This window comes from Rutidosis leptorrhynchoides, chromosome 5 (genome assembly GCF_046630445.1).
Source record: "Rutidosis leptorrhynchoides isolate AG116_Rl617_1_P2 chromosome 5, CSIRO_AGI_Rlap_v1, whole genome shotgun sequence".
Lineage (NCBI taxonomy): Eukaryota > Viridiplantae > Streptophyta > Magnoliopsida > Asterales > Asteraceae > Rutidosis > Rutidosis leptorrhynchoides.
Window position 1 is genome coordinate 67,331,414 of NC_092337.1, and position 27,072 is coordinate 67,358,485.

The window sequence follows — 27,072 nt, forward strand, 5'->3', positions numbered from 1 at the left end:
AATGATTATGGTTTAGTAAATTAAGGTTTAGGTTTAATTAGGGTTTAAGTATAATATATATATATATATATATATATATATATATATATATATATATATATATATATATATATATATATATATATATATATATATATATATATATATATATATATATATATATATATATATATATATATATATATATATATATATATATATATATATATATATATATATATATATATGTATCGTGTATATGTATACATATATAGTTTTTATATATATATATAGGCATGTATATATGTATGTGTGTGTATATATATATATATATATATATATATATATATATATATATATATATATATATATATATATATATATATATATATTATAGTAAATATATGTATATGTGGTATGTATATCTTGTTTCTATTTTTAAACCATTAACAAATCTTGATCAAATCTTCTAGGGTTTAAAGATCAAATAAAAATCTTTTTTTTAAACCGTAGGTGTATATGTATGTATATGTTTATATATATATATATATATATATATATATATATATATATATATATATATATATATATATATATATATATATATATATATATATATATATATATATGATTATTAACATAAACATGAATCAACAAGATAGAATTAAAAGTTTAGATCTAGGGTTTTTACCTTGTTGAAGATTAACAAGAAAAAGATGAAGATAACTTGGTGATGAAGAACAAACACTTGAAAAACTCAAGAACACCTTGAAGATCACGAAGAACACGATCAAGATTGCTTAAAGATAACTTGAAGATTGCTTGAAGAAGGTGGTGGTGTGTTGGTGGTTTCTTGGCCAAAATTTCCAAGAGAGAGGGAGAGGGAGATTGTGATTTTTGAGAGAGGAGAATAGAATGTGTTGGTACAAAAAAATGAGTTAACCTAGTGTAGTGACCCGAACTTTTCCATGTTTATATATATTAATTGAGATTGATATTTACATGATTAAATGTTTCCAACATGTTAAGCAATCAAACTTGTTAAGACTTGATTAATTGAAATATGTTTCATATAGACAATTGATCACCCAAGTTGACCGGTGATTCACGAATGTTAAAACTTGTAAAAACTATATGATGACATATATATGGATATATATATATATAGTTAACATGATACTATGATAAGTAAACATATCATTAAGTATATTAACAATGAACTACATATGTAAAAACAAGACTACTAACTTAATGATTTTTAAACGAGACATATATGTAACGATTATCGTTGTAAAGACATTTAATGTATATATATCATATTAAGAGATATTCATACATGATAATATCATGATAATATAATAATTTAAAATCTCATTTGATATTATAAACATTGGGTTAACAACATTTAACAAGATCGTTAACCTAAAGGTTTCAAAACAACACTTACATGTAACGACTAATGATGACTTAACGACTCAGTTAAAATGTATATACATGTAGTGTTTTAATATGTATTTATACACTTTTGAAAGACTTCAAGACACTTATCAAAATACTTCTACTTAACAAAAATGCTTACAATTACATCCTCGTTCAGTTTCATCAACAATTTTACTCGTATGCACCCGTATTCGTACTCGTACAATACACAGCTTTTAGATGTATGTACTATTGGTATATACACTCCAATGATCAGCTCTTAGCAGCCCATGTGAGTCACCTAACACATGTGGGAACCATCATTTGGCAACTAGCATGAAATATCTCATAAAATTACAAAAATATGAGTAATCATTCATGACTTATTTACATGAAAACAAAATTACATATCCTTTATATCTAATCCATACACCAACGACCAAAAACACCTACAAACACTTTCATTCTTCAATTTTCTTCATCTAATTGATCTCTCTCATGTTCTATCTTCAAGTTCTAAGTGTTCTTCATATATTCTACAAGTTCTAGTTACATAAAATCAAGAATACTTTCAAGTTTGCTAGCTCACTTCCAATCTTGTAAGGTGATCATCCAACCTCAAGAAATCTTTGTTTCTTATAGTAGCTTATCATTCTAATACAAGGTAATAATCATATTCAAACTTTGGTTCAATTTCTATAACTATAACAATCTTATTTCAAGTGATGATCTTACTTGAACTTGTTTTCGTGTCATGATTCTGCTTCAAGAACTTCGAGCCATCCAAGGATCCATTGAAGCTAGATCCATTTTTCTCTTTTCCAGTAGGTTTATCCAAGGAACTTAAGGTAGTAATGATGTTCATAACATCATTCGATTCATACATATAAAGCTATCTTATTCGAAGGTTTAAACTTGTAATCACTAGAACATAGTTTAGTTAATTCTAAACTTGTTCGCAAACAAAAGTTAATCCTTCTAACTTGACTTTTAAAATCAACTAAACACATGTTCTATATCTATATGATATGCTAACTTAATGATTTAAAACCTGGAAACACGAAAAACACCGTAAAACCGGATTTACGCCGTCGTAGTAACACCGCGGGCTGTTTTGGGTTAGTTAATTAAAAACTATGATAAACTTTGATTTAAAAGTTGTTATTCTGAGAAAATGATTTTTATTATGAACATGAAACTATATCCAAAAATTATGGTTAAACTCAAAGTGAAAGTATGTTTTCTAAAATGGTCATCTAGACGTCGTTCTTTCGACTGAAATGACTACCTTTACAAAAATGACTTGTAACTTATTTTTCCGACTATAAACCTATACTTTTTCTGTTTAGATTCATAAAATAGAGTTCAATATGAAACCATAGCAATTTTATTCACTCAAAACGGATTTAAAATGAAGAAGTTATGGGTAAAACAAGATTGGATAATTTTTCTCATTTTAGCTACGTGAAAATTGGTAACAAATCTATTCCAACCATAACTTAATCAACTTGTATTGTATATTATGTAATCTTGAGATACCATAGAAACGTATACAATGTTTCGACCTATCATGTCGACACATCTATATATATTTCGGAACAACCATAGACACTCTATATGTGAATGTTGGAGTTAGCTATACAGGGTTGAGGTTGATTCCAAAATATATATAGTTTGAGTTGTGATCAATACTGAGATACGTATACACTGGGTCGTGGATTGATTCAAGATAATATTTATCGATTTATTTCTGTACATCTAACTGTGGACAACTAGTTGTAGGTTACTAACGAGGACAGCTGACTTAATAAACTTAAAACATCAAAATATATTAAAAGTGTTGTAAATATATTTTGAACATACTTTGATATATATGTATATATTGTTATAGGTTCGTGAATCAACCAGTGGCCAAGTCTTACTTCCCGACGAAGTAAAAATCTGTGAAAGTGAGTTATAGTCCCACTTTTAAAATCTAATATTTTTGGGATGAGAATACATGCAGGTTTTATAAATGATTTACAAAATAGACACAAGTACGTGAAACTACATTCTATGGTTGCATTATCGAAATCGAATATGCCCCTTTTTATTAAGTCTAGTAATCTAAGAATTAGGGAACAGACACCCTAATTGACGCGAATCCTAAAGATAGATCTATTGGGCCTAACAAACCCCATCCAAAGTACCAGATGCTTTAGTACTTCGAAATTTATATCATATCCAAAGGGTGTCCCGGAATGATGGAGATATTCTTATATATGCATCTTGTTAATGTCGGTTACCAGGTGTTCACCATATGAATGATTTTTATCTCTATGTATGGGATGTGTATTGAAATATGAAATCTTGTGGTCTATTATTATGATTTGATATATATAGGTTAAACCTATAACTCACCAACATTTTTGTTGACGTTTTAAGCATGTTTATTCTCAGGTGATTATTAAGAGCTTCCGCTGTCGCATACTCAAATAAGGACGAGATTTGGAGTCCATGCTTGTATGATATTGTGTAAAAACTGCATTCAAGAAACTTATTTTGTTGTAACATATTTGTATTGTAAACCATTATGTAATGGTCGTGTGTAAACAGGATATTTTAGATTATCATTATTTGATAATCTACGTAAAGTTTTTTAAAACCTTTATCTATGAAATAAAGGTTATGGTTTGTTTTAAAAATGAATGCAGTCTTTGAAAAACGTCTCATATAGAGGTCAAAACCTCGCAACGAAATCAATTAATATGGAACGTTTTTAATCAATAAGAACGTGACATTTCAGTTGGTATCAGAGCGTTGGTCTTAGAGAACCAGAATTTTGCATTAGTGTGTCTTATCAAGTTTGTTAGGATGCATTAGTGAGTCTGGACTTCGACCGTGTTTACTTGAAAAATGATTGCTTAACAAATTTTGTTGGAAACTATATATTTTTAACATGTGAATATTATGTGATATATTAATCTCTTAACGCGTTTGATATTATGTGATAGATGTCTACCTCTAGAACAAGTCCCATTGACTCACCTAATAATAATGAAGAGTCAAATATAAATTGGAATGATTCGTGGACTGATTCACAAGTTCCCGAAGAGGAACCGGAAGAAGAGTCGGAACCGGAAGAAGAATCGGAACCGGAAGAAGAATCGGAACCGGATGAAGAAATAGAACCGGTGGGGGAAATAATAAAACGGTTAAGTAAAAGAAAATCCTCAACCAACCGACCAAGGTTAATTATGGTCAATGGTGTTTCCGCCAAGGAAGTAAAATATTGGGAGGATTACCAATTCTCCGATGAATCGGATTCCGACGAGAATTCCGATGATGTTATCGAAATTACCCCAACTGAATTTAAAAAGGCAAAAGAAAATAATAAGGGAAAGGGCATAAAAATAGAGAAATCTAATTCCAACCCCGATGAACTTTATATGTATCGTCAACCCCCGAAGTCCTTAAGTTGTAACAATGACCCGGGAACCTCTAAACCACCAGGTTTTTCTAAACCAATGTGGAAAATGACGGCTCGTATTAGGAGAACATCATATATCCCTAGAAACTTGGCAAAACGAACCAAAACCGAAGAAGAAGAAACAAGCGAGTCGGAATAAGATAGTTGTATTCGTGTGGTGTAATATATGTAATATAGTGTGCTTATGCTTTATGATATATGTAAAAATTGCTTGTATTAATAAGTATTTTTTTTTATGAATCTAACTCTTGTCTATTTTACAGTATAAAAACACAAAATGGATAGACAACCCAATATTTTAAGAGACCTACCCGGAGACATGATTGATGAAATCTTGTCTAGAGTCGGTCAGAATTCTTCGGCACAACTATTTATGGCGAGATCAGTTTGTAAGACATTCGAAGAATGTTCCAAGAATGCCTTGGTTTATAAAAGGCTTTCGTTCGAAAGATGGGGGATATCACATTGGGAAATCCATAAGTTACGATGTGTTTACTTTGACGCATATATTGCGGGGAACCCAAATGCTATTTTACGCAATGGGTTAAGAAATTATTTTGACTCAATATATCCGAATATTGGACTTCGTGATTTAGAAAAAGCGGCTAACATGCAACATAAAGAAGCATGTTATGCTTACGGATTAGTAATGTTCGCTTCTCACCAAAGTGAGAACAAGAACATCGGGCTACAACTATTAAACAAAATGTTTCCACAAGTGACGGAGTCGGTAATTGGGGTAATAAAAGAGGTTTTTAGATTGTTACGGGACTGTTGGACATTACGTAACCCTCGTCCCTTTGATGATGTTACAACACGCTGTCTTATCAACGGCCATAACGGTTATGTTCCACAAGACCAAGGATGGGAAGTAATCCTAGTAAAACCAGAATACATGACTTGTTTCTGGACGTATGAATTACGTGTCTTTATTGCCTTTGCTGAACGACTTGTGTACTAGCTAGAATTATCTTCACAACCATCTTGTATCAAATTTATTGTGTGCTATATTTCATGCTATATGTAAAATAAGCGGTATTGTAAGTTTGTAAAATATTGTGTAAAAGTTTGAACGCGAAATATTATTATAATCAGTTTTTCATATAGAATTGTAGTAGTTGAATTGTATATTAGCTACTAAGTATGAACTTAACGGGTAGGTACTACCCGAATTTAAACTTATAAAACGCTAATATGAAGAAAAAGCTTTTATAAATGAGTTCATATTATGCTACGAAATACTATTAACTACTCTTAATATTCTGTATGATTAACTTGTTCCATTTGACTATTTTGAAGGAAATGGCACCGACTACTCGACACACCGTGAATATGAATGAAGAGGAATTCTGTACTTTTCTAGCTTCAAACATAGCCGCAGTACAGGCTGCGCTACATACCAACAATAACCTTGGATCTAGCAGTACAGAAAATCGTGTAGGATGCACCTACAAAGAATTCACTGCCTGCAAACCTTTGGAATTTGATGGAACCGAAGGACCGATCGGATTGAAACGGTGGACCGAGAAGGTCGAATCGGTGTTTGCCATAAGTAAGTGTACTGAAGAGGACAAAGTGAAGTACGCTACGCATACCTTCACAGGTTCTGCATTAACATGGTGGAATACCTATCTAGAGCAAGTGGGACAAGACGATGCGTACGCACTACCGTGGTCAGCATTCAAGCACTTGATGAACGAGAAGTACCGTCCCAGAACCGAGGTCAATAAGCTCAAGACAGAACTTAGAGGGTTAGAAACCCAAGGATTTGATATTACCACGTACGAAAGACGATTCACAGAATTATGCCTATTGTGTCCGGGAGCATTCGAAGATGAGGAAGAGAAGATCGACGCGTTTGTGAAAGGATTACCGGAAAGAATCCAAGAAGATATAAGTTCACACGAGCCCGCCTCCATACAACAGGCATGTAGAATGGCTCACAAACTAGTGAACCAGATTGAAGAAAGAATTAAAGAACAGACTGCTGAAGAGGCCAATGTGAAGCAAGTCAAAAGAAAGTGGGAGGAAAACGGTGATAAGAATCACCAATACAACAACAACAGCAATTACAACAATAATCGCAACAATTATCCCAACAATCGCAACATCAATCGCAACTACAATAAATGGCCCAACAACAACAACAACAACAACAACAGCAACTACAACAATCATCCCAACAACAATAATAACCGCAACAACAACAACAATCAGAAGCAGCTATGCCAAAGGTGTGAAAAGTATCACTCGGGGTTCTGCACAAAATTTTGCAACAAGTGTAAAAGAAATGGTCATAGCGCGGCGAAGTGTGAGGTCTACGGACCAGGGGTTAATAGAACGAAAGGAACAAATGGTGTCGGAACGAGTAATGGCGGAGCAAGTAGTGTCGAAGCAAGTTATGCCAATGTAGTTTGTTATAAATGTGGAAAACTGGGCCACATTATTAGAAATTGCCCGAACCAGGAGAACACGAATGGATAAGGCCACGAAAGAGTTTTCAATATTAATGCAGCAGAGGCACAGGAAGACCCAGAGCTTGTTACGGGTACGTTTCTTATTGACAATAAATCTGCTTACGTTTTATTTGATTCGGGTGCGGATAGAAGCTATATGAGTAGAGATTTTTGTGCTAAATTAAGTTGTCCATTGACGCCTTTGGATAGTAAATTTTTACTCGAATTAGCAAATGGTAAATTAATTTCAGCAGATAATATATGTCGGAATCGAAAAATTAAACTGGTTAGCGAAACATTTAAGATTGATTTGATACCAGTAGAGTTAGGGAGTTTTGATGTGATAATCGGTATGGACTGGTTGAAAGAAGTGAAAGCAGAGATCGTTTGTTACAAAAATGCAATTCGCATTATACGAGAAAAAGGAAAACCCTTAATGGTGTACGGAGAAAAGGGCAACACGAAGCTACATCTTATTAGTAATTTGAAGGCACAAAAACTAATAAGAAAAGGTTGCTATGCTGTTCTAGCACACGTTGAGAAAGTACAAACTGAAGAAAAGAGCATCAATGATGTTCCCATTGCAAAAGAATTTCCCGATGTATTTTCGAAAGAATTACCGGGATTACCCCCACATCAATCCGTTGAATTTCAAATAGATCTTGTACCAGGAGCTGCACCAATAGCTCTTGCTCCTTACAGACTCGCACCCAGTGAGATGAAAGAACTGCAAAGCCAATTACAAGAACTTTTAGAGCGTGGTTTCATTCGACCAAGCACATCACCGTGGGGAGCTCCTGTTTTGTTTGTCAAGAAGAAAGATGGTACATTCAGGTTGTGTATCGACTACCGAGAGTTGAACAAACTTACCATCAAGAACCGCTACCCACTACCGAGAATCGACGACTTATTTGATCAACTACAAGGCTCGTCTGTTTATTCAAAGATTGACTTACGTTCCGGGTATCATCAAATGCGGGTGAAAGAAGATGATATTCCAAAGACTGCTTTCAGAACACGTTACGGTCATTACGAGTTTATGGTCATGCCGTTTGGTTTAACTAATGCACCAGCTGTGTTCATGGATCTTATGAACCGAGTGTGTGGACCATACCTTGACAAGTTTGTCATTGTTTTCATTGATGTCATACTTATTTACTCAAAGAATGACCAAGAACACGGTGAACATTTGAGAAAGGTGTTAGAAGTATTAAGGAAGGAAGAATTGTATGCTAAGTTTTCAAAGTGTGCATTTTGGTTGAAAGAATTTCAATTCCTCGGTCACATAGTGAACAAAGAAGGTATTAAGGTGGATCCGGCAAAGATAGAAACTGTTGAAAAGTGGGAAACCCCGAAAACTCCGAAACACATACGCCAATTTTTAGGACTAGCTGGTTACTACAGAAGGTTCATCCAAGACTTTTCCAGAATAGCAAAACCCTTGACTGCATTAACGCATAAAGGGAAGAAATTTGAATGGAATGATGAACAAGAGAAAGCGTTTCAGTTATTGAAGAAAAAGCTAACTACGGCACCTATATTGTCATTGCCTGAAGGGAATGATGATTTTGTGATTTATTGTGACGCATCAAAGCAAGGTCTCGGTTGTGTATTAATGCAACGAACGAAGGTGATTGCTTATGCGTCTAGACAATTGAAGATTCACGAACAAAATTATACGACGCATGATTTGGAATTAGGCGCGGTTGTTTTTGCATTAAAGACTTGGAGGCACTACTTATATGGGGTCAAAAGTATTATATATACCGACCACAAAAGTCTTCAACACATATTTAATCAGAAACAACTGAATATGAGGCAGCGTAGGTGGATTGAATTATTGAATGATTACGACTTTGAGATTCGTTACCACCCGGGGAAGGCAAATGTGGTAGCCGATGCCTTGAGCAGGAAGGACAGAGAACCCATTCGAGTAAAATCTATGAATATAATGATTCATAATAACCTTTCTACTCAAATAAAGGAGGCGCAACAAGGAGTTTTAAAAAAGGGAAATTTAAAGGATGAAATACCCAAAGGATCGGAGAAGCATCTTAATATTCGGGAAGACGGAACCCGGTAGAGGGCTGAAAGGATTTGGGTACCAAAATTTGGAGATATGAGAGAAATGGTACTTAGAGAAGCTCATAAAACCAGATACTCAATACATCCTGGAACGGGGAAGATGTACAAGGATCTCAAGAAACATTTTTGGTGGCTGGGTATGAAAGCCGATGTTGCTAAATACGTAGGAGAATGTTTGACGTGTTCTAAGGTCAAAGCTGAGCATCAGAAACCATCAGGTCTACTTCAACAACCCGAAATCCCGGAATGGAAATGGGAAAACATTACCATGGATTTCATCACTAAATTGCCAAGGACTGCAAGTGGTTTTGATACTATTTGGGTAATAGTTGATCGTCTCACCAAATCAGCACACTTCCTGCCAATAAGAGAAGATGACAAGATGGAGAAGTTAGCACGACTGTATTTGAAGGAAGTCGTCTCCAGACATGGAATACCAATCTCTATTATCTCTGATAGGGATGGCAGATTTATTTCAAGATTCTGGCAGACATTACAGCAAGCATTAAGAACTCGTCTAGACATGAGTACTGCCTATCATCCACAAACTGAGGGGCAGAGCGAAAGGACGATACAAACGCTTGAAGACATGCTACGAGCATGTATTATTGATTTCAGAAACAGTTGGGATCGACATCTACCATTAGCAGAATTTTCCTACAACAACAGCTACCATTCAAGCATTGAGATGGCGCCGTTTGAAGCACTTTATGGTAGAAAGTGCAGGTCTCCGATTTGTTGGAGTGAAGTGGGGGATAGACAGATTACGGGTCCGGAGATTATACAAGAAACTACCGAGAAGATCATCCAAATTCAACAACGGTTGAAAACCGCCCAAAGTCGACAAAAGAGCTACGCTGACATTAAAAGAAAAGATATAGAATTTGAAATTGGAGAGATGGTCATGCTTAAAGTTGCACCTTGGAAAGGCGTTGTTCAATTTGGTAAACGAGGGAAATTAAATCCAAAGTATATTGGACCATTCAAGATTATTGATCGTGTCGGACCAGTAGCTTACCGACTTGAGTTACCTCAACAACTCGCGGCTGTACATAACACTTTCCACGTCTCGAATTTGAAGAAATGTTTTGCTAAAGAAGATCTCACTATTCCGTTAGATGAAATCCAAATCAACGAAAAACTTCAATTCATCGAAGAACCCGTCGAAATAATGGATCGTGAGGTTAAAAGACTTAAGCAAAACAAGATACCAATTGTTAAGGTTCGATGGAATACTCATAGAGGACCAGAGTTCACCTGGGAGCGTGAAGATCAGATGAAGAAGAAATACCCGCATCTATTTCCAGAAGATTCATCAACACCTTCAACAGCTTAAAATTTCGGGACGAAATTTATTTAACGGGTAGGTACTGTAGTGACCCGAACTTTTCCATGTTTATATATATTAATTGAGATTGATATTTACATGATTAAATGTTTCCGACATGTTAAGCAATCAAACTTGTTAAGACTTGATTAATTGAAATATGTTTCATATAGACAATTGACCACCCAAGTTGACCGGTGATTCACGAACGTTAAAACTTGTAAAAACTATATGATGACATATATATGGATATATATATAGTTAACATGATACTATGATAAGTAAACATATCATTAATTATATTAACAATGAACTACATATGTAAAAACAAGACTACTAACTTAATGATTTTTAAACGAGACATATATGTAACGATTATCGTTGTAAAGACATTTAATGTATATATATCATATTAAGAGATATTCATACATGATAATATCATGATAATATAATAATTTAAAATCTCATTTGATATTATAAACATTGGGTTAAGAACATTTAACAAGATCGTTAACCTAAAGGTTTCAAAACAACACTTACATGTAACGACTAACGATGACTTAACGACTCAGTTAAAATGTATATACATGTAGTGTTTTAATATGTATTTATACACTTTTGAAAGACTTCAAGACACTTATAAAAATACTTCTACTTAACAAAAATGCTTACAATTACATCCTCGTTCAGTTTCATCAACAATTTTACTCGTATGCACCCGTATTCGTACTCGTACAATACACAGCTTTTAGATGTATGTACCATTGGTATATACACTCCAATGATCAGCTCTTAGCAGCCCATGTGAGTCACCTAACACATGTGGGAACCATCATTTGGCAACTAGCATGAAATATCTCATAAAATTACAAAAATATGAGTAATCATTCATGACTTATTTACATGAAAACAAAATTACATATCCTTTATATCTAATCCATACACCAACGACCAAAAACACCTACAAACACTTTCACTCTTCAATTTTCTTCATCTAATTGATCTATCTCAAGTTCTATCTTCAAGTTCTAAGTGTTCTTCATATATTCTACAAGTTCTAGTTACATAAAATCAAGAATACTTTCAAGTTTGCTAGCTCACTTCCAATCTTGTAAGGTGATCATCCAACCTCAAGAAATCTTTGTTTCTTACAGTAGGTTATCATTCTAATACAAGGTAATAATCATATTCAAACTTTGGTTCAATTTCTATAACTATAACAATCTTATTTCAAGTGATGATCTTACTTGAACTTGTTTTCGTGTCATGATTCTGCTTCAAGAACTTCGAGCCATCCAAGGATCTATTGAAGCTAGATCCATTTTTATCTTTTCCAGTAGGTTTATCCAAGGAACTTAAGGTAGTAATGATGTTCATAACATCATTCGATTCATACATATAAAGCTATCTTATTCGAAGGTTTAAACTTGTAATCACTAGAACATAGTTTAGTTAATTCTAAACTTGTTCGCAAACAAAAGTTAATCCTTCTAACTTGACTTTTAAAATCAACTAAACATATGTTCTATATCTATATGATATGCTAACTTAATGATTTAAAACCTGGAAACACGAAAAACACCGTAAAACCGAATTTACGCCGTCGTAGTAACACCGCGGGCTGTTTTGGGTTAGTTAATTAAAAACTATGATAAAATTTGATTTAAAAGTTGTTATTCTGAGAAAATGATTTTTATTATGAACATGAAACTATATCCAAAAATTATGGTTAAACTCAAAGTGGAAGTATGTTTTCTAAAATGGTCATCTAGACGTCGTTCTTTCGACTGAAATGACTACCTTTACAAAAATGACTTGTAACTTATTTTTCCGACTATAAACCTATACTTTTTCTGTTTAGATTCATAAAATAGAGTTCAATATGAAACCATAGCAATTTGATTCACTCAAAACGGATTTAAAGTGAAGAAGTTATGGGTAAAACAAGATTGGATAATTTTTCTCATTTTAGCTACGTGAAAATTGGTAACAAATCTATTCCAACCATAACTTAATCAACTTGTATTGTATATTATGTAATCTTGAGATACCATAGACACGTATACAACGTTTTGACCTATCATGTCAACACATCTATATATATTTCGGAACAACCATAGACACTCTATATGTGAATGTTGGAGTTAGCTATACAGGGTTGAGGTTGATTCCAAAATATATATAGTTTGAGTTGTGATCAATACTGAGATACGTATACACTGGGTCGTGGATTGATTCAAGATAATATTTATCGATTTATTTCTGTACATCTAACTGTGGACAACTAGTTGTAGGTTACTAACGAGGACAGCTGACTTAATAAACTTAAAACATAAAAATATATTAAAAGTGTTGTAAATATATTTTGAACATACTTTGATATATATGTATATATTGTTATAGGTTCGTGAATCAACCAGTGGCCAAGTCTTACTTCCCGACGAAGTAAAAATCTGTGAAAGTGAGTTATAGTCCCACTTTTAAAATCTAATATTTTTGGGATGAGAATACATGCAGGTTTTATAAATGATTTACAAAATAGACACAAGTACGTGAAACTACATTCTATGGTTGAATTATCGAAATCGAATATGCCCCTTTTTATTAAGTCTGGTAATCTAAGAATTAGGGAACAGATACCCTAATTGACGCGAATTCTATAGATAGATCTATTGGGCCTAACAAACCCCATCCAAAGTACCGGATGCTTTAGTACTTCGAAATTTATATCATATCCGAAGGGTGTCCCGGAATGATGGGGATATTCTTATATATGCATCTTGTTAATGTCGGTTACCAGGTGTTCACCATATGAATGATGTTTATCTCTATGTATGGGATGTGTATTGAAATATGAAATCTTGTGGTCTATTATTATGATTTGATATATATAGGTTAAACCTATAACTCACCAACATTTTTGTTGACGTTTTAAGCATGTTTATTCTCAGGTGATTATTAAGAGCTTCCGCTGTCGCATACTTAAATAAGGACGAGATTTGGAGTCCATGCCTATATGATATTGTGTAAAAACTGCATTCAAGAAACTTATTTTGTTGTAACATATTTGTATTGTAAACCATTATGTAATGGTCGTGTGTAAACAGGATATTTTAGATTATCATTATTTGATAATCTACGTAAAATTTTTTAAAACCTTTATCTATGAAATAAAGGTTATGGTTTGTTTTAAAAATGAATGCAGTCTTTGAAAAATGTCTCATATAGAGGTCAAAACCACGCAACGAAATCAATTAATATGGAACGTTTTTAATCAATAAGAACGGGACATTTCACCTAGGTCCCTATTTATAGATGCATATGGAATAATCTAGAATTAGGTTTAGGTTAAGTTTTGCTTAGGGAACAAGTTAGGTTTAATGAGGAGGTGGAGGAGGCTAAGTGGGCCGAAATTTTGAGGGGTAAGAAGGTCATTTTACCCTATTTTTTTGTTGATAAAATCGACTAGGGTTTTTAGGGTTAGGGTTGGAACTTTTCACTTTAGTCCTTGATCTTTAGATTAGCTTAAATGGTTCTTCAAGTATCCAATTTTAATTATTTAAGTGTACAAGGTTATTTATTTTGTTCCCGAAAGTTTATTAGCTCATTATATTCTTTTTTTTTATCTTTTTATTAACTTGTCAATTATTGCACAAAGTTAATTAATATGTTTTATAATTCTTAATACTTAACAATTATTGAGTAAAGTTTAATCGTTAAGTTTTAATTATATAGTTTAGGCAAAATAAATGATGAAAGGATATATAAATGTTAGAAATTTGAGGGTCGTTATAGTACCTCCCCGTTATTAGAAACTTCGTCCCTAAGTTTTAGGTAGACTTCTCGGATGCATCAGCAGTTGAGAAGAGATAGAAGTATTTCCGTATCATTTGGTCTTTGCGTCCCCATGTATATTAGGGGCTTTTACGCGAATCCCAATGGATTTTAACAATAGAGTTTGATTTTCACGTTCCCTGGTACAATCGGGGCCCTTTCGTGAATTCCAATGAGTGTTAACAATAAGTATATTGTTTTGTTTACACGTTTGATCTCATGATCCTTAACCTTAATAGGTCGTTTACAAAGTGCATTAAATGCGGAGTTTTTCCAAGGAATAACAAGAGTGTCGTTTTGACTAGTTTTCCTTTAAAAGGAAAGATGATGCTATACTAGCATTAAATGTGTCGTTGAGCTCATTAAAGTCTTGAGTGCTCATGCCATAATAGTAGGACAGATAAAATAGAATAGACTACGTAAAGATTTCAGTTACGTAGTTTGATGTATGGCTGGTGTTTGTTAGAGATAGTACCAGCTTCAAGTTTCGAAAGGTAACCATAATATCTTTAGTTTTCAAGAGATGTCTAATAGACAAATGAGATGTTAGTTGAGAATTCATTGACTTCAGGATAATACGAGTGATTAAATGAATGACATCGTTAAGTATACATGAGAACTTGTCTTTAGAAATAGTTTCAGGATGTAGCTTTAAGATTTATGATTTCAGTTTCATGTCGAATCATAGATTAAAACTTGGCTAGAATAACATCTAATTGCAATTCATGAAGAAAGAAATGTTTAGAGTATCTTCATAAAGGTAACTCCTTCAGACTAAGAAAGTAGTTTTCGCACAAATGGCGGGTCGGTCTATTATTTACTGATGAGTTTAAACGCGGATGCGAATGTGAAACATTGTTTATTAGATGAAAGAACCTCTGCTTCCTTGTTCAAAAGATCGTAGAATTAATGTTTACGAGAGCGTTGTGGTTTAGGCGTGAAATACCGGAAGTAGAAACTTCTTAACGATTATCATAGCAAGGAAAAGATGATGTACATAAAGAGGTAAGTCTCGTTCTTGCATAGAGAATGAGAATAGATGTGATCCAAACACATTGGAGAGCAATACGAAAAATAATAAGCCAAAGTAATTTTTGAAAAGTTGTGACGTTTGATGTGTCAATATAAACAAAGCGAAGCTATTAGTAAGACTTGAGTTATGTACAACACGTATTATTTTACGTGAGATAATTTGAACATTACTAAAAAGAGTTGATTAAAAGAATGTTTAATTTGATAAAACAAAGGTAAATTGATAAAAATGCGAAAGTGTTTATATAATTTGTAAAAGTAATTTTAGAAGAGGTGACAAAATGATGTTCATAATAAAACTAGGGTTACGTAAAATTTGTAAAGTAATTTCGATTTAATCAAAGTGGAAATTTGTAGAAGCGAAAATATAATTTGATATGTACTAGTCAAAGTACGCAAAGTTAAATTTATGTATAAGATTTTATAAATCGCATAAGTGAAAAATCATTTTTATAAATTCCGTGATAGTTTGAAAATAAAGACTCGTGTAAGAAATCTTTGGAAAACGGTGTACTTGTATTTAAGAGTTTATTTGTTTGAGAAAAATTGATTGAAGATTTGAAAAATTCCGGAGGATAATTGTGTAATAATTGTTTCAAGGTAGTGAAAACTAATGAATTGACTTTTATCAGGGCATGAGTTATTGGACTCAAAATGTTAACATTAAAGTAAGAAGGATGATAATGTGATTATCATTAAATGAGTAAATCCCTCGGATTTAGAGTTATGTATGAAAGAACTTCAAATAAGATTTGCAACTTTGAATCGTTCGAGTGATAGTGAGAGTTCAAGAACTCGGCATGAATAATCTGGCAGTCGCATAGACAAGTATAAATAAATGCTAAAGCAGTGACTTTCAACTATGTAATGATCTTTTGAATTCAACCTTAGTTGGTCTGAGAGGAGGATACATTAAAGTATGATGGAATCATTTCAGTTGTTACAGCAGTTTTTCAGATGTGATGAGTTTAGCTCAAGCCATAACTTGAGATAGTGTATTTCACCTTTGATTTTTGAGCTGAAAATGATCGATTATTGTTTGAGTATGACACCATTACTTGCATGGTGCCAAGTAGTCTATTATAAGTAGATGTACGAGTACAGAAGTTTCTTGCCTATGATAGTCAAAATGTTATACGTATGGAGGTTCCATTCTTCAAAAGATTATGCATATGAGATATTTATCATCTCGACATAGATAATGTGATATTGGACATAGTGTTTGTAATATCGACGTTTGAGGGTTCAAATGACATGGGTTTTTGAAAGTCATATGAAAATTTACACCGAAAGTATAATAACAGAGGGGATTTGGATATAACAAGTGATGATTAAGTATCAATGATCAGGAGATATCCATTTAGGATAAATGAATGTAAAATTTCAAGATTCGATTGTTTACAACCTTTATGGTACATGAAAGTTTGTTAAATGAGTATGAGATCGATATATAGTTTGATTAGAATGAGTTCTTCGTATCTACTAAATATCAAGATGATCATTTTTCTCCTTTCATGCCCTTGCATTTGGGTTTTTGAACAGATAGCGTGAGAGTTTTCTTTGATTCACTTTCTATTCCATACGTCATGATATTGGAATTTTCTATGAATTACCGTAATATAATCACGTTGGCCACCGTCATTATATTTCACTAATTCATATTTCCATTCCAAGGTCACTCCATAAGGTAAGGATATGTGATCAATGATGATTTCTAATATAGTGTGTTAAGGATAGCAGTAACCTTAGCTGGATCGACAACATGTCAGTTTTAAGCCAAAACTTGCACTTGGAAAAGTTTGCGTAGTGTTGTTTTTCTTAAGAGTTCAAGAATGAATTTGAAAATGTTGCTCACATCCTTTCTCACTCTTGGAGAAGATCGAAATGTCATCCATGAAAATAGTTACGAACTTGTCGAGTTATGGTTGACTAGTTTTAAATTGCAGTCTTTATTGACTTGGTCAACTTTCATATTTTTGAAAGTTATGGAAGTTGTGAAAGTTATGAAATGGACGTGGTCAAACGAGAAAGTTATGAAACATCGTGGTAAGAGTTGGTGCGGTTGGACGAACCATGATTCTTCACTACATAAGGGTGTATAGAAGTTTGATAAATCTGATAGGTCATAAGTTTGAAAAAATTTAAGCAGGATAAAGATAAACGAAACACTTTATATTATTAAGAACGAGGCATTAAATAAGCCTTTATTTCATGAGTTGGAAATAGGAATAGTTTAGGCAAAGCCTTTATATAGATAGGAAATTGAAAAAAAAAATAACTAGGAAATATTAAGATTGAAGTAGTCTTCATATTCCTTCTTCTCGTCCTCAACCTTTTTCATAAACTTCTCAACTTTCTCATTCTTCGCCTTTTGTTTCTCATGCAGGAACTCGAGATTATCATAAAGATTAGAAACACCATCATTGATTACATGGTACTTGTAGTCCCTCATAGAAAGTTGATTATTCACGCGGTTTTCCTCCATCTTCAATCTAAGGTCAACATCTTCTCTTAGGTTGGAGAGAGATTGCTTCCCCCATTGGGCATTTTTATCACTTTCATATTTCACCAACTTTATCTCTTTCTTTAGTTCAGCATTTTCCTCCATGAGCTTCTTGATTGCTAGATCTTTTTCCTTCATTTGAACATCGATCCTTGCAATATGGTGAATTAGGCCATCGGTAATTTTTCACAGATTCATGATCTCGTACTTGGCATCAACTTCGTCGTAGGAAGGAGATCGGGATCTTTTCTTTGACGGGCCAGTTTCTTCAAGACGTTTCCTCTTGTCCTTATTTCTCGGGGTTGGATAGTATTCAGGAGATCCATGTGAATTTAGAATAGTATTTGGGCTATAATTTGGTGACGGAGGACCACCAAAGCCATAAGGTGGACTTTGGATTGGTCTTTCAGTGGAAGACCTTTCAGTATCTTTTTCGGTTGGCTTGAAAATATTCATTTTGTTCGCTTGATGGGAATTAGACATCCTAACATTAGGAAAGAGATTTTGATCAGTTTTGTAAAGCATATGTTTTAAGATTACAAGGCAATCATAAGTGCTTTAAAGTCCAAGGCAGGAAAGGTTATAGTTTCCTAGATTGCTAAGGCACCCTAGCTAGCAAGTAAGGCACACATGAAGATGCAATCCTTGTTCTCTATAACAGTCTGGTTATGCTCTGATACCACTCTGTGACGTCCTCCAGATAGGGTCTGGAAGAAAATGTCTCAAATAAACCAACTTATTATAATACAAGAACAATTCTATATGATAAAAATAAACTTTATTGATAACGCAGCAGAAGAAAATAGAATGTCGTTACAAGAATTTAAATTACAATGATGCAATAATAATAAATGCGATAGTTCTTGAGATCCTATGTCCAAGTAGCATCACATAAGTAGAAGATAAGTAAGCTTGATCAATCAGCACCTGAGACAAACATGCTAAAGTGTCAACCAAAAAGGTTGAGTGAAATCATAGGTTTAACAAAAGTAGATGTCGTTGTTTTTAGACCACAAGATTTGTTTTCATAAGTAGATCACACAGATCTTTAACAGTTGGTACTTGTGTCTAAATTGTAAATAGTAAAAGTAGCATGTGTCTCACCCCAAAAAGTTAAAAAAGTTGCATGCAATAAAGAGTGGAGCTATGAGTTCACCTTAATAGGAGAAGAGTTCGTTATTCCTTGGAAGAGAATGATAAGTGAGTTGGATGATCGTGAGCCGAATGTCAACCTAGTAACATTAAGAATAGTTTAGATGTTTTGCCCGAGTTAAAGATAAGTTTAAGTATGTATGTACTTAAGTATAGTTCGTTTTGCTAAGTTTATATTCTTAGTAAGTTTCCATTTTTAGAAAGTTTCCATATTTAGAAAGTTGCCATGTCTAGAAAGTTTTCCACTTTTAGTAAGTTTCCTCTTTTAGTAAGTTTCCATGTTTAGATAGTTTCCACGTTTAGAAAGTTTCCATTTATAGTAAGTTAGTGTTGAACACTAGTGAGTTTTACTTAATAAGTCTACCACTTATTAAGTGTGAAAGTAACTAAGTGTATGATTACTATAGTCGGGTTGATATTGTGGACCATACCCAAACATCTATGCCACCGCCAAGTCACTAGAATGACCAATTGTTACCGGTTGGCCCAGGATTTCTCGACCAAAATCTAAGTTTGGCATTCGAAATCCACAAGCGTCCCATAGTGGTACCAAGGATCACCCTAGGCCTTAAGCAGCGTCGACGTTCAAGTAATTTCACGCTATCGTGAATGACTATTGTAATTATATGTATTATAATATAAGTAGTATATTATAATATTATAAGTGTTAGTAGTAGTATAAGTATATAAGCGTTAGTATTATATAGTATAAATAGTAGTATTAGGGTTTAATAATAAATAAATGATTAGGGTTTAAGGAGTAAGTAGTAGTATTAATTAATTAGGTCTAATTAATTAAAGTAGTACTAATGATTAGGGTTTAGTAAATTAAGGTTTAATAAATTAGGGTTAGGTTTAATTAGGGTTTAAGTATAATATATATATATATATATATATATATATATATATATATATATATATATATATATATATATATATATGTATGTATCGTGTATATGTATACATATATAGTATATATATATATATATATGTATATATATATATATATAGACGTGTATATATGTATATATTTTTTTATAGTAAATATATGTATATGTGGTATGTATATCTTGTTTCCATTTTTAAACCATTAACAAATCTTGATCAAATCTTCTAGGGTTTAAAGATCAAATAAAAATCATTTTTTTTAAACCGTAGGTGTATATGTATGTATATGTATATGTTTATATATATATATATATATATATATATATATATATATATATATATATATATATATTGAACAATATGACTATGATTATGTATAAGAACAAGAACAAGAACATGAATATGATTATGAACATAAACATGAATCAACAAGATAGAATTAAAAGTTTAGATCTAGGGTTTTTACCTTGTTGAAGATTAACAAGAAAAAGATGAAGATAACTTGGTGATGAAGATCAAACACTTGAAAAATTCAAGAACACCTTGAAGATCACGAAGAACACGAAGAACACGATGAAGATTGCTTGAAGATAACTTGAAGATTGCTTGAAGATGGTGGTAGTGTGTTGGTGGTTTCTTGGCCGAAATTTCTAAGAGAGAGGGAGAGGGAGATTGTGATTTTTGAGAGACGAGAATAGAATGTGTTGGTACAAAAAAATGAGTTAACCTAGGTCCCTATTTATAGATGCATATGGAATGATCTAGAATTAGGTTTAGGTTAAGTTTTGCTTAGGGAACAAGTTAGGTTAAATGAGGAGGTGAAGGAGACTAAGTGGGCCAAAATTTTGAGGGGTAAGAAGGTCATTTTACCCTATTTTTTTGTTGATAAAATCGGCTAGGGTTTTTAGGGTTAGGGTTGGAACTTTTCACTTTAGTCCTTGATCTTTAGATTAGCTTAAATGGTTTCTCAAGTATCCAAGTTTAATTATTTAAGTGTACAAGGTTATTTATTTTGTTCCCGAAAGTTTATTAGCTCATTATATTCTTTTTTTAATCTTTTTATTAACTTGTCAATTATTGCACAAAGTTAATTAATATATTTTATAATTCTTAATACTTAACAATTATTGAGTAAAGTTTAATCGTTAAGTTTTAATTATATAGTTTGGGCTAAATAAATGATGAAAGGATATATAAATGTTGGAAATTTGAGGGTCGTTATAGACAGCTATTCATTATGAGTGTAACCAGTACTAGCTTTAGATCCTTCAGAACCAGTAGACCTATGCTCAAGTTGTAAAACTTTAGTAGAGCCCGAAGGTCCACCTGGTTTAGACACAGATGGAACAGAGTGTTCCATCTCATCATCAAAGAACCCAGCAACATGGATTGGTGAGGGATTTGCTGCTGGTTCTTCTTCATCATCTAGAGCTCGCTGAGTTGGCTCTTCAAACAGTAAATCCTCATCTTCTTGACCAGAAGATGAAGTAGGGGCAGTTTCATCAAATGTAACATTAATAGATTCTACAAAACAACCCCTTCTTTTATTGAAAACCCTATATGCCTTTGACATGTTGGAATATCCAAGAAATATACCTTCATCAGCCTTAGCATCAAACTTTCCTAGCTGATCCCTATTGTTTAGAATGAAACAGGGAGTGCCAAATACATGAAGAAATGAAATTGAGGGTCTTCTGCCTTTGAGAACTTCATAACAGTTTTTTTGATGTCTTTTCACTATTAAAGATCTATTATAGGTAAAACAAGCAGTGTTCATAGCTTCTGCCCATTTTGAATTTTTCAGCCCAGACTCAGCTAACATAGATCTTGCTGCTTCAATGAGAGTTCTATTTCTTCTTTTTGCAACACCATTCTGTTGAGGTGTTCTCACAGCAGAAAAGTTCTGCGAAATACCTTTGTCAGCACAAAATTCTTCCAATGTAGCATTTTTGAATTCTGTACCATGATCACTTCTAAGCTGCTTCACCAGTTGCCCATTCAGTAGTTCCATTCTTTTGATAAAATTGATAATTTCATCAGCAGCTTCACTCTTTTGCTTCAAAAAGAATACCCAAGTGTATCTGGAATATTCATCAACAATCACCAGTGTATACTTCTTCCCACTACAGCTGGCTATATTAACAGGACCAAAAAGATCCATATAAAGTAGGTGAAATGGTTTCTCAATAGATGAAATCTGCTTCGACTTGAATGAGGCATGGTGATGCTTTCCTTTTTCACATCCAGGACACAATTTGTCCTTCACATAAGACATTGTGGGTAGTCCAGACACCAAACTTTTACTGGATAATTTGTGAATATCTTTAAAGTTAAGATGTGAGAGTCTCTTGTTTCATAACCATTTGAGATTTTCTGCTGCCTTTGAATAAAAACAAGTATCAGTTATTGTGACTGCTGTGTTCATGTCAATTTGATACATGTTCTCATGTCTTTTGGCTGTCAGCAGTGGCTTCCCTGTCTTATCAAAAATAGTGCCAATTTTCCTTCAGAATTGAACTATCTTATTTTTGCTTGTCAGTTGGCTTATGCTGAGTAAGTTGTGTTTAAAACCAACGACATATGCTACGTTTGAGAATGTAACATTCCCATTTGTTAAAGTACCAAAACCCTTTGTGTAACCCAACGAATTATCTCCATATGAAATAACTGGACCATCCTTTTCTTGATAGTCCATTAGTAAGGACTTACTTCCAGTTATATGCCTCGAATAACCACTATCGAGATACCAGATTTGCTTGTTTTGAATGCCCTGTACAGTAGCTAAGAGATTAGTTCTTTTTGGGGAACCCATCCAAGGATGGGTTCTGGAAGTGTCATCTTTGATGATCTCTTCCTGTCTGATGGTTTGCTTGAAGAGGCAGCAGCAGATGGGGTTAGGGTTAGAGTATACCGGTTGGCTAAATGAAACTTGCTGCCACACTTGTAGCATTTTCTTACATTTGGTATCGGTGACTGGTCATACGCTGATTAAATGGGTGCAGTAAGATCGAGTCTGCTTTCAGATATGGCAGCTATGAGCTGGTCAAGCTTGACAGTCATTATCTCAGTGATAGATGACTCAGCACATGATTCCACAATTTGGTTCACTTTAGCTTTTCCCTTAATGGCAGCTTTCCTTTTAGAACCAGTACCATAATCATGGTATACTGCTTTACCTTTGTTGTTCGACGAGCCAGTGTGGGAAGTTACTGACCCGTCTGCTGATACCGGTCGATTCGTGTGAATCTTGATTTCTGCCTTTGACTTGCCAGAATTGCATTTTGCTGGCTTGTCAGTAGCTACTGGTTGACAAGTACAATTTTCATCAGCTGGCTCAGCATTGGTGGAATTTGAACACGAAGGGGAATCAATTGTTTTTGACTTTCTTTGATTGTTTTCACTTATTTCCCTTTTAATGCGCCTTTCCTTTGGAGTCATATAGTAAATGCTTGAGGGATCAGCAGTTTCATCAATTGAAGTACTGATTTCCTTGGCTTTTACTACATCCTCCAAAATTTCTTTCATGGACGGTGGTGAGGTCTCTGTAAGTCTGACAAACTTATTTGTTAAGACCTTTTTACCCTTAACTATCTTGGCAAAAGTATTTGGCAAGACAGCTTCATGATCAGTTTCAAGAATGGGGTCCATATAAGTAACTTCTGCAAGAGCAGCAGTAGCAGCATAGTCACTAGCAAAGAAGGCTTCAACTTGGGCAGGTACCTGCTCATTTACACACTTAGCTGTGTGTTGAGCAGATGTACACCATGAAGCAACAACCTTCTTGAGGTCATTTAGCTGGTTCTTAACATCTGCTGCCTCAACGTGAAGAGACTTTAAAGCAAAATTTTGTTTTTTAAGTTTTGAAATTTCATCCTTCAAGATCTTAATTTCATCAGTGTTGCTTTTAAGTTTATCATTTAAAGATTTGTTATCATTTTTCAAAACTTCTTCACGTTTACTGCCTCTACATAGATCAACTCTTAGGTAGTCAAACATTTCAGCTTTTTCATCATCAGTATAAGTTCAAAAATTTTCAACCTTATACAGCATTTCAGTTTTCCATTGAGGTGAATCCTTTTTCAGGTCAGCTTCCCTCATATCAGACACAAATGTACTACCATTATCATCCTCATCAGACTCCTCGACCTCCTTGGCCATCAATCACAGCTTTTTACCAGAAGCATAACCATCATCATCATCATCAGTATCACTGTCAGAAGATGAAGAAGAGCTGGTTACATCCCAGTCATGATGCTCAACAACTAGAACCTTTTCTGGCTTCTTTCCCTTTTTATCAGTCTTTGCATTTTCCTTCATCTGAGCTTTCATAGCTTTGTACTTGTTCTTGTACTTATCAGCTTTTGAGAAAGAGTTAGCATGTGAGATTGAAGGTTTCCTGGACATGCATTCAGCATCAAAATGTCCAACCTTCCCACAATTGTAACGCTCAGATTTAGGACCTTTGACTGATTTGCTATTATACCTAGCACTCGACTTCTTACTCCCTTTGTATGGCTTGCTGGTTCTATTACGATTGAACCTTTTAAACTGCCTAGCCAACAAAGCCATACCTTCAGCAAACCCTTCCACATCATTTTCATCATCACTGCTCTCTTCAGACCCAGTACCACTCTCCACATCATCTACAGCTGACTCTTCTTCTGCTGTCACCTTTTGAACCAGTAAAGCCTTTTGAGCTTTCTTTTTAGCAGCATCAATAAGAGCCGTATCATCTGTTTTAGAAGATTTTGAAGTGGTAGGGGCAGACTTGAAGTTTTCTTTCAAGTTTAATTCAAGTTTAGCTTCTGCCTTCTCATGGTTCCAAAGTGTACCATAGAGGAAATACATGTTAAAGTTCTTTAAAGTCTGGGTGGTTCTTAGAGGGTCAGTCACTGGTTTCCATTTAGTAGACAATGAGTCAATGAATTTGTTTACTTATTAAAAATCAGTATATGTGATTTTCAAAGTAAGCAGGTCAGCAACTAAGGAGTTAAACCTAATGAAGGTTTGCTTAAGGGTCTCATTCTTATAGGCAAAGAACATTTCATACTCTCTTTTCAAAGAAATAATCTTGTTCTGCCTAACCTCATCCATGCCTTCATAAGTAACATCTAGATAGTCTAACATAAGCTTAGCATTCAGTTTTCCCTTAATCAATTTGAACAGGTGGTTAGGTAAAATTATAGCTAACAGAGTTCTGATCTTAGGGTCAAGTCCAACACGAGGTTTGTCCTCGGCATCCCATTTGGCTGGAGTGAGAACAACCTCTCTGCCAGGAATGGCAGGAGTGTCAGCAGTAGCTGGAATGCTATCAATAGTCTCAGTTGGGACAAATGGATCATCTGTGGCAATACCAGACATGAGTGGGTCAATAGACTCCAGGTGAAGCATGAACCTTGCCTTCCAAGTTTACTACTCATGTTCATCAAATTTGGGTGATCTATTGGATGAGCCATTTTCAAGGTAAGATGTATTTGAGTATGCAGTCATGAGAGAATTCAGATCCAAGATATTAAATTATCAAGACTGAAGCTCTGATATCAGTTGTTGGTCCCTTGATAAACAACAGGAGTATTGTAGAGGGGGAGGGTGAATACAATTCTTTTTAATTAACTTAACAGTTAAACACAATTTAGTATTCAAGCAAGTAAATTAAATAGAGTCAAAGGTAATTTTTCAACGATTATTCTTTATTGATTAAATCACAAAGAATTACAACTATCCTTGGTGGAATGATAGTTGGTTGATACAGTTTACCTAAGTATAGCTACAGAGTGTGTTCTAAGCTATTACACGTTTTGGGACGCTAAATAAACAAACCCACACCACCCATTGTTACAATAGTGGATACATCAATTTATACTAGTCCTATTATCCGTGTAATTGTTCTATTGTCTACTGGTACATAGGATGTCTGTACTTGTGGGGACAACTGCATCAGAGAGCATGCTCTTCTCTTTCCTCTTTGGTAGCTATTTGCAGGAACACCCTAATTCGGTTTGGCACCACTATTTGTTTAAACAAATAGAATGTTGTGTTCCCTAGGCATTGACAAAGTATAACACATGTCTGCACATGCGTTAAACTTCTGCATTCCCACGTGGTCTTGTAAGGTCACTTGTCAGCCGCCGACGCGTGTCCTTTTCTGTTCAACTTTGTCTTTGACTTCTGTTGAATAGTACAATTGATGTAGACCACTCAGGAAACCACTATGCTTATAATGGAGCATAGCTGTCTTATGTAGTAAGCTGCATTCCAGCTATGCTGGTTCTTCATTGCTGAGTCACTTAATATTCTTGAATGGCTGAGTACACATCATGTGCTTAATTGAAGAATACTGTCTACATTGTGCTGGTAGACTAGGCAGCAAACTAAACACTTGATACAAAAATATCTGCTGTCAATACATAAACAAACTTGTGCTGGCTGCACATAACATTTTAGTGCAAATAAATTATAGTTTTGTCATAATTAAATCCTTAATTATTTTGGGGACTCAACAAAAGTTGTTAAAGATTGTCCTCAATTTTTAACGTATGAAAGTGTGGTGACCGCCAAACGTCAACAAACCGAGCCTGACCCTGTCAATTTGGGAGAAGCCGACTAGACTCCGATTCCAATTTGGAGAATTTATTTCGAGGTCTACCAATCCGCCGTCCAGTGGGTCATGTAAAGAGTCAAAAGAGTTCTTGTTTGTCGGATGCAGCATCTCGTTGTTCTTCGGAGGATGCTAGAGCATCTATTTATGAAACTGCAACTGCTACACGTGAGACCATGAGGGTGATAGAGGAGGAGGCTGAAAAAAGGACAAGAAAGTACGAAGAGCAAGTCGACAATCAAGTGATGTTGGAAAGTTTGAAGCTTCTATCTCAATCGGTGTCTTCCGACATTCCACCCAAGCAATACGAGTTGTTGATGCGAGCAAGGA